Genomic DNA, 17,208 nt, shown 5'->3' with positions numbered 1-17,208 from the left:
CACTGGCTTTAGCTCTCTGAGGAGAAAGCACACTGTGCCTCAGTTTGAGAGACACAACATCTGGGACAGATTTACAAGGATGTGCAGTCAGACTGCTCTAGAAGCTACGTTGTGAAACTGCCTCTCGGGAGGGAGAAAGAGGGCTTTAACAAAGTCCTTTTGGTCCCTCAGCATCTGGTCTCCTTGACAAATAGGAGGTCAGGACAGATCCCTCAAGGTCTATCCTCTCAGGTCTCCAAAATGGCTGCGTTAGCAAAATGATATACGTATATCCCATATATATATCCTAAAATAAAAATGATTTTTAAACATCAAGAAAATGCAGACTGGACAAATATCGACAGATTCCACTTTCATGTGGCTAAGACTTGCAGAAATGCAAACAGCTTAGGACCTTGCTCGATACCCGGCAGGTGCTAATATTAGCCATCCGACCTGAATTGAAACACCCAGGAAACAACAGTGTGATGAAATCCACATAACCTGCCCAAGTCCAAGCACAACCTGGTTGTATTGAAAAGCATCGTGCGGCGTTGCCTAGAACTGAGCTTTAACGTAAGCCCCAAGCTAAGACTTCACTGGCCAAGGAAGCAGTTTTGCAGCTGAGCAGCACAGACTATCAAACTGACATTTTAATTTACAAGTGTAAAATCTGACCCTGAGGGGGAGCGTGGGGCGAGGGTATGCAAAGTTGCTTTATTCGGAAGCTTTGCCACAACATTTTCCCTATGCCAGAAAATGATTTTTAAATCACTTTATTCCAGCGCACTGCGGGCTCCATTCAACTGTCCAGACAAGCGTCTGTGGTAACTCTTGGGAAATTAAACCTTGCAACTTGCAGTCAAAGTCGCTGTGCATTTCCTGTGAGGCTGAGAGAGAGGGAGGGAGCAAGGAGATGAGAAGACCATTTGTTTCTGCTTCCTCAGAGATGAAAGCATCTACTTAGGGACCCTCTCTGGGTCTGCGCTCCCCATTCATCACCCCCACCCCTCAAATTCCTGCATAGGTCAGCGCAGAGGGGCTAAGACCCTGCAGGAAATGGAGTAATATGACCGCAGCATGAAAATTACAGCCCTGAAACCTGAATATGGCATTTGATAATGTTCAGAGTGTTACTGGATGATGTATCTTGGGAAATAATTCTCACTTCCTGCCTGGCAATATAGAGGGTGTGTATGTGTGTGTCTAGACACCATGGGTAGGTTTTTAAAGTATTTAAAAAATGCTTCCTGAATCAGCAAAAGAATACTGCTTCCCAATGTATGTATGTATGTATGCCGTGAATCTGCGCTGTGACTCCTGGTTGAGATAGATCATTAGGTGATAGACAGAGATAGACGTAAGGAGCTTTAGAAGTTCCAACATCACCACTGGTTTGCAGTAAAGAAGCTGGAGCTTCAGGCTGTATCAGATAAGCACCAGTGTAAGTGTGGAGACGTGAACGCTGATTCTCTTTTCCCCTCGCTGTATGTGTCCTTCTGGCAGGGCCTCAGTTTTTCATCTGTAGGGAACAATGGTGCATTATGTAACCACTAAACTTTCCTGCCCTAAAGTTCTGTGGTGATTTCCCAGATTATTGAGAAGGAAGTCAGAGAAAAAGGGGGAGTTTGGAGAAACAGAAGATCAGAAAGTTTTCATTAATGTACATTAGACTTTCAAGGGACAGTAATATGAAAAGTTGTGATAGAACACCAAAGGTTGATTACATGTGAAAAAAAAAACATTTCTGCATGCTGAAAGAAAAATACAAAGAAAAAGAAAATCAGCAACGAAAAAAAAAAGTGTTTGACTCGTGTCTAAACGTGAACGGAGCAGAAAGCATAGGTGGCATAGTGGGTACATGTACTTGAACTTCAGGCATGGGATAGATTGTATTTCCTCAAATGGGCCAGGGAGGTGTTTCTAGTCTCATGTTCTTCCAGCACCTTGAGGTGCCCCATCAAGTGCTGGAGTCTGTTTCCTCTCCCGCTGAAATTGGCAGGCCTCCATGACCGCCTTGACAAATGACGTGCTGCGGCCGCCACACTTCTTGACGGCTGAGGCTAGATTAGACAAGGCAATGCAGAAGCTACTTGCCTCCCTCTCTCAGCACCTTCACCCCAGGAACCCGGCCACCATGTTGTGAGGAAGCTCAGGCCACACAGAGAGACCACATGGAGGCGTTCTGGCCTACAGCCCAGCCAAGGAGTCAGCCAAAGTCAGCATCAACCCCTGGCCAGGTAAGCGAGTGGTCTGCAGGTGATCACAGCCTTCGAGCCCCCCGGCAGCTGATGCCCAGTGGAGCAGAGATGAGCTGTCCCTGCACAGCCATCCCCACATGGCAGATTCATGAGCAAAATGAAGCTGTGGACTGTTGGGGAGGTTTGTCACTCAGCTTTAGCAATGGGATCAAGGGACTGATACTTGAAACCTAGAGGCGAGAAGAGGTTTTCACCTCTTGGGGTGAAACAGCTGTATCTGTAAATGTTTGAATATTATGTCAAAGCCAAGTTGAACTAAAGCCAATGGATAATTTGGGTTTGTAACTTACGCTAGGCATGGGGTGGATCTTGCAAAATTTCCTCACCCAGCAAAAGAAGTGCTTAGAGTAGTGCCCTCACCTAGCACATAGGAAGTGCTATATTGTATTTGTTAAATAAGATGAAAATAAATGTGTCTTTTATGCATAGTTATGTGAAGAAGGGAAATAAGAACATAAGCCAAGGAAATGTTGTGAAGGTTGCTGCCCAAGAGTCCCTGCTAAGACGTTCATGAAAGTCATCTTCTAGGATTCTGCTCCTTCGCCTCAGAATAGCAAAAGCCAGGGTCCCTACACTGACAGCACCATTTTAAAATAGGTTCCAAATTCTATGGTACTTGCCAATTTTGTTGCCCTGATTATACTTAAGATTTCATAGGTCGATGGAAAAGACAGACCCCCTGGGTGAACCCTAGATCCAAGAGCTCCTGAAGAAATGGATGGGACCCAGTAAATAACCAGAATGAAGATTATCATGATTTGCACTAATGACAAAAATATCACGTGATTTTCCTTTTTTATCTTCTGAGCCTAGTGATGCCCAGGAATCAGCAGGTCTGTTAGATGTGTGGGAGCCAGCCTCGCCCCCCAGGTGAGGGTATAAGTATTTAAGAGTCTTTGAGGGCTTACTAAAAATTTCCCACTTCGGCAAAGTCTGTTTGTGGCTAGGCATTATAATTGGGGGAAATTGAGTGGCAGTGTTTTTCAATTAAAAAAAAATTTTCTTTTTAAGAACATCAGCATTGGGCTCCATGCTTGTATCTGGCACCATGAAACCGCTCAGTTCTAAACTCTGTGTTTGTTGAATGCCCAGCACACACCAGACACTGGGGTAAGTTTTGATACACAAAACCAAGGAAGGAGTAATTCTCCCCCTTACGGAGATGACAGTCCAGGAGAGAGAGAAAGACGGGTCAGTGGAGAAGGACAATAAACAATTAGGAAAGGGAGGCACAGGCCCTCTTGATACCTTGCTCACTTTCAGGCAATTTTAAGCAAATAATAATTTATGTTGCATCTGTTGTGTTCTGCCCAGTATTAAAGGAGAATGGGGCTCTATATATTTCAGTTTTCGTCTATCTGAAATTATTCAGCCAGAAAATTGATCTAAAGTGAAATATATATGTATATTTTTTCTCAGCCTGTATCAGCTCTGTGGATCTGAGTACCATAAGTAACTAACAAATACAGCCTATTGTTATGAGCTGAATTGTGTCCTCCAAAAAATATGTTGAAATCCAAGCCTCCAGCAGCTCAGAATGTGACCTCATCTGGACATAAGGTTGCTGCAGATGTAATGAGTTAAGATTATGTCATACTGGAGTTGGGTGGGCCCTACTCCAACATGACTGGTGTCCTTACGGGAAAACGGCCGGTGAAGACAGAGACACGGGAAGGAGGCCACATGAAGATGAAGGCAGAGATGGAGGGAGGCAGCTGCAAGGCACGCCATGGATTGCTGGGAAACCACTGGAAAGTAGGAAGAGTCAAGGAAGGGTCCTCCCCTACAGGTTTCAGAGGGAGCATGGCTCTGCTGGCTCCTTAACGTTGGACTTCTGGCCTCCAGAATTGTAAGAGAATAAATTTCTGTTGTTTGGAGCCACGCGGTTTGTGGGGCTTCATTACGGCAGCCCCAGGTGCAGGCGCCTAACGTAGCGGTGAAGTGTGCGGTATCTGGAGTCAGGGCCCAAGCTCAAGCATTCCTGGACCAACCAGCAGTAGTTCCCTAACAGTGAGCAAATTACTCAACCCTAAATTTCCTTTTTTGTATCTAAATTTTGCTTTTTGTAGCTGGCATTGGGGTGACAATAGTAGGCAGCTGTTAGCAGTCTTTTAAGCATGAAAGAGTTGCGTGCAAAGCGCACGGCACAGAGCCCGGCACGTAGGAAGCCAGTGGGGATAGTCGTGGTCTTCTCTCCCCTTCCACATGTTGCCATCCCCTCGGACCCTTCTCCACTACGTTATCAACACGGTCAGGAGCAGTGACCAGAACACAGCCCTGCGCTCTGAGCGCAAGAGCGTATCGCGGCCTCATACAAAAACAGAATCACATTTTCTTTTCTCCTTTCAATACAGGAGGTCATGCGAATCCTCAACTTCTTATCACTGTCCAAAGCACGCTCTGCCACTCCGCCGGCGCCTCTGCTCCCTGACAGGGCCTCGCGTTGTGGGGTCGGAGCTCCTTCCCGAGAAAGACGGAGCGGGGATGGAGCCCTCGCTCAGAAAAGCACCTACTGTGGACATGTGAATTATGTGTTTCTTTTTTTTGTAAAAATGAAGTTTTATTTGTTTTATAAGTTTATTACAAGCAATAAGCAGAAGGCAGAAGTAGAAATAAGAGGAAGGAAGAAGGTGCCCGACCCCGGGCCCACCTAGAGCAGGCACTGCTAAACGTTTTGTACTTGATGTGTTGAATGCTAATCCTGACTCTTCACCCTGTTAACACCTACAGTTTACTAAGTGACTTCACACAATCTCATTTGGTTGTCTGAGGAGAGCTGTGCCCCAACCGACAGAGTCGAAAGGGGGGTTTGGAGAGCAGAGTGACAGGCCCAGATTCCCGGGTGGGGAGTGTGGAATCTCAGTGCAAACCGCAGTCTTCTCCTCCGAGGCCGAGCTCTGTGCTCCTGCTGCTGCATCGCTCTCCTCTCATTTCATTTCTCTCATTTCACATCCTTGCTCTTTATTTTTTAAGTGGTTCCATAAAACCTAATTTAATTTGCTTAATAATTGTATAAATTGGTAGAAAACAATTCCCTATCTTCAAAATAAGCTGCCCCCTGAGATGTGCTTATTTGCTCTGTGAGAGTGTGTGAGTGTGTGTGTCTGTGTGTGAGTATCTGTATGTGAGTGTGTATGAGTGTCTGTGCCATGGAAAACAGCAGAGGGATGTTACTGAATGCTGATTTTAATTAGTAGGGTAGTGGGGCTGGCCTGTGTGGGTACAAAACTTTTCAAATTCAAACTCCATGACTCAATAAGGATGAAGAATTTAATTTTAACATTGGCAAATATTCTTTAAAAAGATTGTTATTCATCAGTGCACACAAAAAAAGCACATTCAATTTTTGGGGGCCTCCGTTCTCCAAATATTTCCTGCTGCCCTTAATCTGTTTATGCTTTTGCTTCCTTAGAACATCCCCTCTTACCTCTCAGATTTGCCTATCAAACCTTGCACCCCATCAGAACACTTCCCACAGCCTCCTGTTTGAGGCCTTGTCTGGATCCATCACACTCACACCCAGACCATTGGGACCTGCCTCTGTTTGAAGCAGGTCACACTTTCTCGTGGCCCGGTCCTATAACTTCTAGATTTGTCAGCTTTGTGGTGGAAGAAGCTGAGTGAGGTAGACTACATTAGATAAATGCTTAAAAAGTAGTAATATCTGGGCCAGGCGCAGTGGCCTAGTGGCTAACTTGGGCATGTTCCACTTCGGCAGCCTGGGTTCGGTTCCCAGCGTGGACCTACACCACTTGTCTGTCAGTGGCCACGCTGTGGCGGTGGCTCACATACAAAAATTGGAAGATTGGCAGTGGATGTTAGCTCAGGGGCAAATTTTCCTCAGCAAAAAAAAAAAAAGTAGTAATTTCTGAATTTGTCTGGCCCCTTCCTGGAGATTGTCAGTTGCTTCAAGAACAGGCACTTTCCTCATCTTTCTTTCCCTGGTAGAGTGTCACGGCAGCCTAGCAGATGTCCCTGGTATTACTGTGGGCCATGCACCCACGTGGGCCCCATCTGACTCAGCACAGTGCTGCAGGGAGTGAAGGAGCGCCACTCATGTTTCTGGGGCATAAAAATCTTCAGATGCTAAGGCCCCAGGTGGCGGAACGAACCCAGGAGAGGATAGAAGGAGGCCGACAGGGAGCACTGGGCCAGCAGGGCCAGGTGACCGCCCACCCCGAAGGAAGCTTTCTCTTTCTCTGGGTATGTGAATCGTTTTTTAAATTTCTTTGATCTTCAAGTTCTTCTTCCATCAAAGGGGCTTATGATGTAGCTCAGAGAGCCACACTGATGGTCAAAGGAGGTGACAGTGTTGGATGGGCCTGGCCCAAGGCCTAGCATGGGATGTATCCTTGTTAACCGAGTAGAAGCAGAAACCCAAGAACCAGCACCTGGGATACACCCAGCTGCCTTCTCCCTCACTCTCCTCAGCCTTCTTTCAAAATGACATTTCCTCCCCAGGTCTCTTCTAGACTGGCCTTGACTATGGTTTTAATCAGATTATAGCAGCATTTAAAATTTGAAGGAAGTAGCCAAGGAGAAGTTGGCAGGCTCCAGACAGAAGCAAATGCTAGCAAAGAGAATCCCAAGGGACCATCTAGAGCTTTCCAGGAGCCTTCCTGCACCCCAGGACCCAGCCCGAGGTTCTGCTGGTGTTCTCTGAAAATCTGCCCCGAGCGGGCTGTTCAGTAAAGCTGATCGGGACCGACACTTGCCTTAATGCTGAGTCTTAGCAGATTAATTTAAGAAGCTTGTGGTAGGCTCATAGCAGTTCCTCAGTTTCCTTGAGATCCAGACAGCATCAGCTTGATTATTTCTTGATAAGAAACAGTGTGAGGTCTCCAGTGACCTTGCTCATTAGCCCTTCCCTCCCGCCAGGACCCGGCCTCCTGTGAGTTTCTGGTCTGTCCTCAATCTCAATTTTCTCCTGCCCCTGGCTCTAACTGGCTACATCACCCTGTGGTCTGTGTCCTGCTCCAGCACGACCCCTCTCAGGAGATGACAATAGACTTTTTATTCCATTGGCAGCTCACGCACCCCCGCTCACTCCCCACTTAGAAGCTGCCTTCAGAGAAAGAGGCAACCCCTATGTGTCCTTCTGAGTTTTCAGGTGCATCAGCTCGTTTATTTTATCGTCACAACAGCTTTGAAGGGCAGCGTCAACAGCTCAACCTTACGGAGGAAAAAAGGGCGATCCTGGCAAGTTAGGCCATGGAGAGTGAAGTTCTCAGATTTAAACCGAGATTCAAATTCAAGCTTGCATGGAAAGTCCGAGCTCTTTCAGAAGGACATCTTGGAGATGGGAGTGGGAGACCAGGAGAGGAGAAGGAATACAGGCTGGAGTCAGCCAGGCTTAGGGGGGAACCTTGGCCAACGGAGCGGGTGCACATTGTATTTAGTCCCACTCACTTGGGGGGCAGGAAGGCACCGACGAGATGAGGAAAGATCTCACACCTAGCCTAGGCCAGGGGCTCCAGATTCATCATCTCCCCCTTCCCTTTCACTTCTTCCGTTACACACACAGCCTCTGTAAATGTGTTAACAGAATTAAACCAGCTAACATAATTGTGGTGGAGAGAGAATTCGAATTCTAACGCTCTAGTAAGTAACACCACCATCATCCCTCACTTCTCTGCCATTTTGCATCTTTCTATTTTCCCCTCAACACCCGCTGCCCCCCACGATTTTTACTCCTATACCTCTTTAGACACACTTATTATTTACTCGATGATAAGATAGGCTTGGACTGCCTTCTAGAAAAAATGCACAGATATTATTTGCAAAGTCTGAAAAAGCAGGTGTTCTCAAGCTTATCTGAATATTTTGAGTAAATCCCTGTTTTGAAATGTAAATGCTTCTGCAGTCTGTCTAGTTTGAGATAAAGCAGTGAACAATGAGTTAATCCTTGTTTTATGCAGTTCATTATCAGAAGCCTGTGACCAGGCCAGCCACCTTTTCAAGCATAATGGAGGTCACACACAGGTAGATAACTCCTTGCCCCCCATAAATCACATTTATTAGGTAGATTATGTTGGACATAAACGGACCAGGGTATAAATGTTTAATATGTGCTTACATATGCAATACAGAAAGATGATTGCTTTAAATATTTATTCAATATTAAACGTCTCAGTAGTTTATAAATTTGTTTTGTTGTTGTTCATGCAAAAAGCAGATTTCTTTTTCTTCCCAGGGTGAAATTGAATGTATTCATCTCCGAGAAACATGATTTAATCTTTCAGAGCGGCAGCAGGAAGGACTGTGGAATCTCTTTGATTTTTTTTATATTATCTTTAAATAATTACAAAAAAAAATTGAAAGGCAATAATCTACCCAGGTCCATTAAATTAAATTCTATCAACATTCTCCTTTCTTCTCTCATGTCTTTCCAAAACAAACAAGCAAGCAAATGATTGTATCCCCAAAACACCAACATTGCCTCAGAAGGAAAAGGTGTTCAAGGCTCTGCTATGAGAGACGACTTTACTTTAGAGAACATTCTTACTGCTGTTGCCATAGCACGTAGTTCATACCTGAAACAATTATGAAAAATTATTGAATTCTGAATTCTTTCATTTACCATCATTCCAGGATAGCCTGTATAATGACTTTTTATAATTGATTTTTTCTCCCTCATTTTGTCTCTTGGTGGCTTTAGAGCCTCCTTGCTCTTCATTCTTTTTCTTTCTCTTCTTTCTCCCTCCTACTGGTTTCTTGTTTCTATCTTTATTTTCCCCATTTTATGAGCACTCAGCCCCCGTCTGATGTTCTTTGGCTTTTCTGCGTCAGTGACACCCCTGGGCATTGAGCTTTTCCTTTCCTGATGCAGAACTGTCTGTCTCCCTGCTCTATTTATTATGCTTCTGGATTCCAGTGGCTCCTCCTGGCTCTGGCTGGGCCTCCAGCATTCCATACCTCTGTGTACTGGCTCTTCAACTGGGGAACTTTCTTCTTTTATGTAGTCTTGTCCATGAATAGAATACTTAAAGGAAAGAGAGAGCCTTCGAAAAAATGTACCTTCTCTGTGAACTTGTAAGAGTGGCATTGAAGGGCATTTCTTTGCGTAGAATCCAAACAAAGAAAAGCACGCTTTTCTCTTCTCTCCCCAGTGGCCACCTATGGCAGCATCCCACTGCCTTGTTTGTTGAAGACCCGGGCTGGGCAGGAGGAGATAAGGGCTGATTTGTGTGTCTAGAGTATTGACTATGAAGTACATGTTTGCAGAGCTTATTACTGGAGAGTCATGCAGGTCTCTCAGACATGGCTTGAGAGGTATGTCGATTTGTTTTTTATTTAAATATTTGATTCTATTTTTAATCAGGAATGATGCAATGGTGGCATTATGCTTCAGCTTCTATTGACTGCTTACTGACGGCGTTAAGCAATTCGAGAAAATGTGCAAATCCATATTTTATTTATAACCAAACCAATAACATTAAAATTAAAATAGGACCCCAGGGCTACCTCTCTCAGACACATGCCCATCGCAAGTGGATGTCAACACAGATACTGAGTCTTGACACCTTCTCGCTTACAGCTCTTAAAATAAATCCATCTGCAGATATATGATGGCAATCAAGGTGGAAGCAGCAGGAAAAAACAAATGAAGACATCAAGGATGCCTCCTCCAAGAAGGATTGTGTCTACATGCACAATCAGCTCAATCATTGGGACTGGATGGACTTCTTGTTTCTGGGGAACACTGATGAATTTTTAGGTTGTATCGACCACTTTGATTTATTAGGACATTTCACTCTAAGTGGGTAAATTGTTTTGTTCACAAGACCTTAAGAACTCTGGCTGAACAACTAGCTATTCAGTTGGGGGTTCCTAGGAGAGGAAAGCACTGGACAAATTCTAGCCCCTCCGATGTCATTGTAGCAAGGAGTGTGCTTGGTTTCAAGGGCAAGTCGACAGAAATTAATACTTACTGAGCACTTTCTGTGTGCCAGGCACGATGTTAGGTACTTTATAAATGAAGATAAATTTATCATGAGGCTACAGGAGCCCGAGCTTTAGGCCTTCCTGTGGCAATGGCTTTCCCCAGGACCCCAGCAATTTTGCATTCATAATGTTGTAACCATTTCCTTAGATAAGGCCCCCTCCAAATCATATTAGCTTGCAGCTTTACAAAAGCTGGATCCACCCCTGGTTTATACATTTCACAACAAACTTAGAGTTGTGTGAATTTGACAATGACTTCAATAGACCCCATCACACCAAAAATCAAAAGAATAAGTTGAGCAACAAATGAGCTATCAAAACATATTATTTCCCCTAAACTCCACTTTGGCACTTTTATTTCAGCAAAACATCAAGTTTGTTAATTTGATTTATATTGGTTTTATTGCCTTCTCGTATTTAATATGTAAATGTTCTATAGTTTGATAAGACTATAACTATAGGGCTATATAGATGAACTTAAATTTGTTACCATATAAAGTACATTCTAAGAAAATTTATTTAAGTTAGCAAGGGAGTCCATGAGAATTTCTCCCTCCAAAGAGAAACTTAAAACAATGGTCAAGTTTGAAATGCACCACAGTAGCCTAAACACTCAGTCAGTGCTCAAGGAGAAGAACTGGGATAGTTTGGATGTCGTCGGCGTCATAATGGAGCTTACTGTGAGTCCAAGGATGAAGAACTCCCCGCTTCACCACGCATCACAGATGATCATTCCCGCTTTATCACCTCCCCATCTTTATCCGATTGAGTGATTGGCTAGAGTGTGCGTGTGGCCATGTTGGAGTAGCAGCATGAAGCCTTGACAAAGGTAGGACTTGATCAAGATCCGTAGCTCTTCAAACCTTCGATGACACCCCACTGCCTGCAGGTGAAAGTCCAGATTCCTTGGCAGTATACCCACAGCCCTCCAGAACTCCCTCTCTGCCTCCTCTTGCTTTCCCTCTGACTGACCCCGGTTATTCCATAGCAGGACATAGCCTTCTCCACCCTCCCCTTGCTCTGGACACACTAACTTCCTGGGCATTGTTTGATTGCATCATACTGCCACGTGATCCACTCCCATCCCTTAACCCCAGTGGCCAGCTGTCTGGGGTGAGCCTGCTCTTCTTCCTGAGCACCTTCATCTTCCCGAGGACACCCTTCCTGTCCACCCTGGCACCCCTTACATGACAAAAATGCCCTTTCAGTGCGGTGAGGATGGCTTTCTCCCTAATGTCCCCAGTTTCTAGAATGTTTGCATTAACTTGAATGCAGGACCATCTCCCCCATTCGATTATCCAGTCCTATAGTGAGCTCATCAACACGCAAGTGTTTTGGCTCCATATCATCAGTTAAGAGTTCCCTGGTCTGACTATAAAAATAATGAAACATATGTTTACACCCTGCAATTTTTGCTTGTGAAGATGATCATGTAAATTTCTTTAATTTCTGACTTGTTTTGAAACTTGGATCCACAGTGTTGAAACTCTTCAGCGAGAGGGGTCCTCCTCCATGTAGAGTTTCAACATGTATCCACTGAGGGAATGAGACCATGAAGTGCCCCATGTTTCTCTAGCATTGACTGCTATGGACTCACATACAACAGCACAACATTAAGAAAAGGTGAGGTGCTCCTTTTCAAATCAATCTTATTTAACATAATTTTTTTTCTATAAGCCAATGCAAATGCGAAAGTGTGTTTTTCTCTCCCTAGAGAGAAATAGATTCCTAGAATCTGATTTTAGTAGGAGTTCATTTTCAGTTCAAACTAAGTGTCTGAAAAGTCAAATTTTGCTTCTTTTTCTTCTTTTCCTTTTTCTAAGTTAAATGGCTGAGCCTTGTCTACAGAGGAATGTGACTCAGACATTGCTACTGCTGATGCCCACGAGTTTCACAAATGTTTCCCTGCGGGATTCCCATGTTGATAAGATAAAGTGACCCATCGGTAGTATTTTGTAACTAGAGCCAGAGGCAAGCACCAAGAAAAGTCCATCAGGGAGTTTTTGTATAATTCAAGGAATTAGTTCGCTCTGCTCTGAATATTCTCTTCTTTGGAACCTTCACCTGGGAGGGATCGTAGGATCATGATTACAAGCCAGATGCCTGATTTTGAGCCACAACTCTAGTCCTCACTGCTACCTAGACTTGCCCAGCCTCATCATCCTCAGCTGTCAGATTGAGATAAAAATAGACTTCCATCATAAGGCTAGTGTGAGGATTAAATGCGACAGTGCATCCAGTGAGTGCTCAATAAATGTTAGCTGTGATTTAGACCATGTTGTCATTGCACTAAGACACTTTCCCCATTCAACTGTCCTTGGAGTTAAAGTGCATAAATATTGGGAAGCTTATTAAAAGTACTGGTGCCTGGACCTCCCCTGGGTGAGTCTATTCAGCGGGTCCAATGTTTCTGGAACCCATGCTCACAGTGATTCTGATGGACAGTCAGTCGCCTGACCTTGGAGCAACAAAGAGCCACCATATCGCTTTCTAGGCAACTCTGAAAACCGAATGCAGAAATCTTTATTTCTACCCCCTGATTATTCACTAAGCAAATGCCATAAGCTGATACACAGAGTTGCTGCTCTCTGGAGCCCATGATGTTGGGAATTGCTGGGTGTGGGCAAATTTTCTTAGACTTCCTCAGTTTTGTAAACATCCATCCTGTGTCTTCAGGCGTCCACCAGATGTGGCCACCCACGTCATAACCTCAGAAGATGCTCCATAGATACATGACATAGTATGACAGAGAGACCTCCAGCTGGGAAGTCAGATAAACTCAGGCTTGCCTGCTTCTATCATTCATTCGCTCTGTGGCTCTGTGTACATGAAGGAAGGCAAAAAGGAAAGGAATGAGGAGGGAGAGGTGGAAGGTAGGGAGGAGGGAGAGAGAAAGGGAAGAGACCACTCGCAGCCTCCATTGCTCTTTAAAATAAGGGCAGCAACTTGCATCTCAAAGGCTTTATTATGAGGTTTAAATGAGATGTGTAGAGCATATAACCAACACTTTCCTTTCTGTGGCTTTTCTGAGCCCATGACCCGCCCATCTTTCACTAAGCTCAATCAGTTCTTTACCACTCACTTAACACTTGATGATATATGTGGATATTTATTGCTATTTAGTTGTTGTACATGTCACTGTTTTGTCTTCTCACTAGATTATAAGCATCCTGAGATCAAGGACTGTGTGTCAGCCTTGTTCTGTCTCCCACTACCCATTCTTACATTTGTCCACAGCCCCATAGCCCCAAGCTGCATTCTCTGTCCCTGCGAATTCTCAGCTGTCCGAAGTGATAAAAGAGGAAGCAATAAACAGACCACAGATTCAGTTCCTGACCTAAGAGGCAGGATTATAGGGCAAGCCAGAGCTGAGTAATTCGAGTTCACTGGGAAATATCACGCAATGACCCACTGGTTGCCAGGAAAAGCAGACAAAGAATCTTCCGGAAATGGTCAGGGCTGCAGGGATTGCTCAGCAGTTTCTGTGCTTGGTACCTGGACTTCATCTTACTTATGCAATAAGTTCACCAAGAACCCAGTTAACAGCACACCCTTCTACTACTAACTGGATCACATTACAGCCGGGAAGGCTGCCCCCAGCCCGTAAGTGAGACTCACTCTAGGGGTCCATGACTGGGAAGCATAAGGTTATAATACACGTCATCATAGGCATTGAAAGCACTGAAGTATTTGTTGAGTGGAGAACATGCAGTCTAATACTTTGTGTGTGTATCTTGTAAAGGTACACTCTAAGATGAACAGATGACATATGTTAAGAACCAGAGCATTGTCTTGTAAACAAATCACGCATAAGTTAGAGCAAGGCTTACAAAACATTCCTTGGTAATTTAAGAGCTGTGCTTCTCAGGGAGGAGTTGTGAGGCCGCACTTTATAGGTTTTGCCTTGTTGGAACATTCTCGAGCTGTCTGAGGATACAGTTACAGTTGTGATCTGTCTGCTCCAGGCGCCTTCCGAGTCCCCACCTCTAGCAAGGAAGGTGTGCCTGGAGCATCCTTCTCTCCTCATCAATGCACCTCCACCTTCCTCCTCGTCAACTCACAGTGTGGTGGAATGCTTCTGGATTTCTTTCTTCTCTTCCAGAACTTCTAACTCTGCATATAAGCTAATGTCTTAAAGAAAATATTTGTTCATAGACTAGAGGAGGATCCTCTCTCTGGGTAGGCAGGGAACTCTCTCTCATCTGTGAACACTGAGTGTCTCCTCCACCCCCGAATTTTTAATTTATATTAACCAAGACAGACTATCTTTACAAGAAACATATGAAAGGGTTTTTCACAGTCAAAACTCTGTGTGGCTGAAGTTTAACTCATTTTTCCAGAGTTTCTCAAATAGATCACAATCACATGCATATATCCCTTTAGCCATTGATGACTTTCCCTATCTGTCTGCTCCTGTATTTGTAACATCAAGAGGTTAGCCGGTTTAGTTTCTGTTGGAAGCTAAATCTCTACCAAAAGACAAAAAAAAGTGACACTTTGCACTGTCATGTGACCTGTTCTATTAAATCGTACCATTTTCCCACCTCTAGGCAATTTTTAGGATACACTGAAATAAGCTGTCTCCTGAGGTCCCTGGGAGAGGCGATTTCACAAGCCCTTGGACTTGTATTCTGGTTTATAATACTAAGTAGGGTGGTGATAAAAATAACTACAATAATAACAGTAATATCTATCACTTACAGAGCAGATCTGGAGTGTTTTCATATACGTAATTTCCACTGGCCCCATAGAGAAGGCAAGAAAGAAGCCTTGACCGGTTAGGTATAAGAACAATACGTATTTGCAAAATTTCTTCTATGTCAGAAATCCCTCTTTTTCTTCCTTTCTTATAACGACCTTATTATGACCACTTATAAGTTAGCTTATATCATTTATCTAGATTTCCCTAGTCAGAAATCATTATTGATTATTATTATTATACTGCTTTACTCTGACTAATGTAAGCTGCCCAGACTGTGTGTCGGTTCTTGGGTGTTATAGATAATCTAGTGCAACTTTGTCTTCAGATGAGGCCTTCTCATCCCCATTTGACAGAGGAAGTTGCTGGGATCCTGAGGTCGGGACTAGCCCATAGTCCTTAGTATCATTCTCCCAATTTCTAACACCCATTTTCTTATCCCGGGTCTTTTTGATTTTAATTGACAGAAGTTTCCTTTTATCAGGGCCAATTTTTTTCTAGACTATGTAATAAAGAAAAGCTTATACTCGGTGGACCGAAGGCTGTAGACAGACCTGAGGCCTCAGGCTTTAGGACCCAAGTCCACAGCACTGGAATCACTAGACAATCAGAGTCCACAGTTACAATCGTTAGCACTGCAGGCTAATGAGAAACAGACCTGATTCGAAGCCATATTTCTATTAAAAGTAATCCAAGAGGCAAAAAAAGTTTGCAAGAGGCAGCTAAATGGCAGCTGGGTTAAAGTTGACGAAATTTTGATCTGTCCTGGTGTCATTGCTTACTCTCTTCACCAATGTGGGTCTCAGTTTCTGTAGGGAAAAAAAAAAAAAAGAGAGAGAGAAGATTGTTAGGTTGCCTTTCAAATCTAAGAATCTGTGAAATTCCCTAAATATAAGCACAAACCGGTATTAAACGGAAATACAAATTAATTCCTGTTTTTGCTGTGATGCGTGTTACTTCTCTTGATTTGAAATGCAAGGTTTTATGTAGAGCTCCATTTGACAGTTCTTTCTGAGCCAAACCACACACAGGGCTGGAGAAATCTCCAGGGCAGAAGCTGAAAGACCTGGGTGAAATGTCCAGAGAAAAAGAAAGCAACTTAAACAGGTATAATTCGATAAATTTCGGATGCAGAGAGCTGTTCTATCGAATTTAAAGTTTAAAAAAAAAAAAAAGAGAAAACTGAGCTCCCAAGGAAGGTTGTCTACGTCATTTTCCTTCTCGGGACCCGCTGACCAGCCGCCTCTTACACACCCCAGCCTCGTGAGCAGTCCTGACCGGAAAACGATGATGGAGGGAAACTTTATCATAGGCAGACTCAAAAGATGTTGCCCAAAGTGTGAACGAAGATTATAGGAGATATGTTTTTTAAATATTATGGTTTTCCTTGGATTTTCAAATGCTAATTTCACCCTCATCTAGGGAGCTTCATTTATTCATTTCCCAGGAATGATTTTTAAAGGACTCAAGTTAAAATAAATTTAATTAGGATCTAGGCCACCACACACTTATCGATATTATAATTGACCTATGGTTTTCTATTCAGAATTAGATAATGACTATAGTTCGTACTCATAGCTCTCAATTTATGAAAACACAGCTGCCAACTTCTTTAGGAACCAATTTTATTTTTTAAATTGAAATGCATTTTTAGGGTGTGGGCTATAATGCTGAATAAAGCCTCAAGTTAAAGATAAGAAAGCCTATTAAATTATGACAGCTTTTCTTATGTATATATAACTAATTTATTAAATAATATATTTTATAATACATTAGCATATATTAATACATTTATATTTATATAAATATTCATATAATATTTAATATATTAAATAATTATATTATATATAATTTGACTCAGTAGCATAAAATACATTTATATTTATATAAATTTTCATATAATATTTAATATATTAAATAATTATATTATATATAATTTGACTCAGTAGCATAAAAAAAACACTTCACTTTAAAGAAAATTTCCTGTATTGGTTCTTATGAGTACCTGAAATGAAGCAAACAGCCTGAACTAACACATTGATCCAATATGTATCTTACCACTGAATGGGTATTTTTCTAGGCTGGTAGACTTTCACATACATTAAATTGCAAGGGTAAATCATTCCTTCACTTTCCTTATGGTTCCACTGAGACTTTCCAGATGTAAGGAGGAAGAAGAGAAAAGGATATCAGTAAAAAGATAGAAAAAGGCTTTATCAGTTCAATCAGAAATTGTTAATTCAGTCTAAGGGTTTAGAATATTTTAATGTCCATTTATGATGTTAATGTATGTTAATTGACATTCACTCTCAAGATTGTCTTCTT

This window comes from Diceros bicornis, chromosome 12 (assembly GCF_020826845.1).
Source record: "Diceros bicornis minor isolate mBicDic1 chromosome 12, mDicBic1.mat.cur, whole genome shotgun sequence".
Taxonomy (NCBI): Eukaryota; Metazoa; Chordata; class Mammalia; order Perissodactyla; family Rhinocerotidae; genus Diceros; species Diceros bicornis.
This window is presented reverse-complemented; position numbering follows the sequence as displayed.